The sequence below is a fragment of the Microtus ochrogaster genome, chromosome 16 (assembly GCF_000317375.1).
Source record: "Microtus ochrogaster isolate Prairie Vole_2 chromosome 16, MicOch1.0, whole genome shotgun sequence".
NCBI classification, from domain to species: Eukaryota; Metazoa; Chordata; class Mammalia; order Rodentia; family Cricetidae; genus Microtus; species Microtus ochrogaster.
Window position 1 is genome coordinate 3,601,418 of NC_022018.1, and position 2,790 is coordinate 3,604,207.

At 33.6% G+C, this 2,790-nt stretch overlaps 1 protein-coding gene across 1 annotated transcript in view; it reads left to right on the forward strand.

The window, feature by feature from the left end:
• The window catches only part of Malrd1 (MAM and LDL receptor class A domain containing 1), a 583,538-nt gene that overhangs the window by 232,989 nt on the left and 347,759 nt on the right, over positions 1-2,790 (forward strand). The window lies entirely within an intron of this gene.

Genomic DNA, 2,790 nt, shown 5'->3' on the forward strand with positions numbered 1-2,790 from the left:
CTTTCTTTCTTTCTTTCTTTCTTTCTTTCTTTCTTTCTTTCTTTCTTTCTTTCTTTCTCTTATTATCCTCATCTCTTTTCATTCCCAATTTGATGTGTTGTGTGAATACAGAACATGTAACATTCCATATGGCATTTTCCGTACAGAATTTACCATTTTAGAAAGCCATAGATTTTCCCAATTAGACAACTACACTTCTAGGTACACATAACGTGAGTGATAAAAGTCCTTTACTCCCAGCGAGCTTCTCACATTGAAAGACCACCTCCTCCATTTCTAAGATTTGATTCTCAGACATTGTAATACAGGTTTTGTAAATGTAGCTGCAAAAGTCATCTTTGAATTTTTTTAATGATTGAGCTTCTTATACTGAATAGATTTATATAATTAAAATATGTTGGAGTATATGATGGTGTGTATGTCTTTATTTTATTATGTATAAAATAGCACATACAGAACAACCAAAGAAAATTTCAAGTAGTATGAATATTACAATTTTAAAAATGAATATCACAAAGTGATAAGATATTTGGTATTTTTTTCCATTTTGAGGGACTTAATAAGAATCAGGATATTTGTAGTTTAGATGGGGATTGAGTATTTTTTATTTTTTGAAATAAAATAATATATAATTTTTATTTGTACGTATTTATTTTTTATTCATTTTACATTAAGCCACAGTTCTCCCTTCTTCCCATCTTCTCACTCCTGCCCTCCCTCCAACCCACCTCCATCCTCTCCTCAGAAAGGTAAGGCTTCCTAAGGGGAGCCAACAAGGTCTGGCACATTAAGTTGAGACAGGACCAACACCCCCAGCCCAACCCCCATCACTTCAAAATACTAGATGGAAAGCAAAGGATAGCCAGACCGCAATCCACAGCTCCAGAGAAGGTAGGTAACAAAGAAGACCCTAACAGAGACACATGGATCCCCCTGGGAAGGGAAAATAAATGAGATCTTCTGAAAAACACATATTTTTAGGATATTGTACTTTCATTCCAAAGTCCATTCATTATAAAAATGTAATGGCATGAAATAAAACCATTCTTAAATTTACTTTTATGTCATTTCCATGCAAATAGGTACTTAGACAGTTAAATAAACAAACCAGAGAAATTGATAGTTATCAGTTTATAACGAGGTAAAATAACATTATTTTTACATTTCCAAAAATAGTCACAGTTAAGTATGGCTGACTTTCTTTTAGAGCCTGTAAACAAACAGTTAGAAAAAACCAGCTAAACTAAAAATAAAATATTTACGATCTGGATCATTTGCCTTTTTTGAGTTCCTACAGATCGGTGTGTATTAAGACCCAAGAACATGGTAAAATGGCGTGCCCATGATTTTCCTTAAAATCCCTTGCCTAACATCATCTGGCTCTTCCATGCTTGACTTCACACACCTCAGCTCATTACTGAAAGCGTAGGTATTTAATCTTTAGTTCCCAGGATTACACTACACTGATGTAAGTATTTGTTATAGCATTTCAAGTTTTCTTTCCCAAGAGTTCCTCCTACTTTGTCTCGTCCCACTGTTTCTCATTTGGACAGCTTTTACAGATAAAACTATATTACATATTAGAAGAGAAAACCAAACAATGGCTTTTAAAATAAATAGAGCAAGATGCTCATACCAAATGTAAGAGACTGTTTTTTTTCTTAGTTTTAATTATGTGGAGATGAATTTCATGAATTTGAAAATACTCAAGTAATAAGATCATAATTAAAAATTCCATTTGTTCTCTTGTTTGTATGCACAAGTAAGCTTGCTGGTTGTGAATACGCATCAGATATCTCTATGACTCTTTTTCTGATAGATCAGCCTCTTTCAGCAATTGGAGATCTACATGATAGATACGTATAAGGGCTTGAACTACACTGTCCCAGTTTCATGAATGCCATGCAGAAAAAAATGCCATATATTTCTTGCCCTATATTTGAGTATCTAGTTTCCTTATTACGCACTCAGAGATAGTGTAGTATGTGGGTAAAATGTTCAACCTGAAGAAATCATTGTTTGAGAATAAATTAGTGACTTTGCATATTATAAGACATCATTAGAAGGAGGCTAGATATTCAACTTCTATGGACGCTCAATGGAGACAAAAAAATCTCAGTGAGAATATTTAAATGGATTTGCTTCTGTCAGACATAGATTTCCAGATCATGTAGCAAATTCCTTAACAGTTCTATGCATATTGAATATTAATATGGAGAAATTATTTTCAAAATTGTATTAAGTGATATTTCAGCATGTGGACACACTTATGAATTTTGCTTTTTAAGATTCAAATATACACATATTGAAATTTGGCTAAAAAGCCTGTTCATATTGATAGACTCTTAAAAGTATGGATAACATGTAAACACTTGCTTTTTCTTATGACTTATCCATCCTTTCAGTAACAAGGTATTGAGCATCTGCTGTGCAAAAATACATTGAGAAGGCACAGCGATGAGCATACATATTGCTCGTGATTCTTCATTCCCATGATTCCTTTCTCTTTAGACTCAGAAAGATCAGAGGTTTTAACTCATGACTTATACTGTGAAGCAGCACTGAGAAGTCTGCATAGTCTTACTTGAGAAAACCCTATATTTACATACAAGTTTTGTTATGATAACCAGGGCCATCATACACAGACACAGACACCCACACACCTCGGTATGTACTAAGGACTTTGCCACGTATTTAAAATATCTACTCGTTTATCCTTTTCAGCAGTTCAATCCTATGAAAAATATAATGGGTACATCTTCAGTCTATAGATACACAAAAGTAACTGGG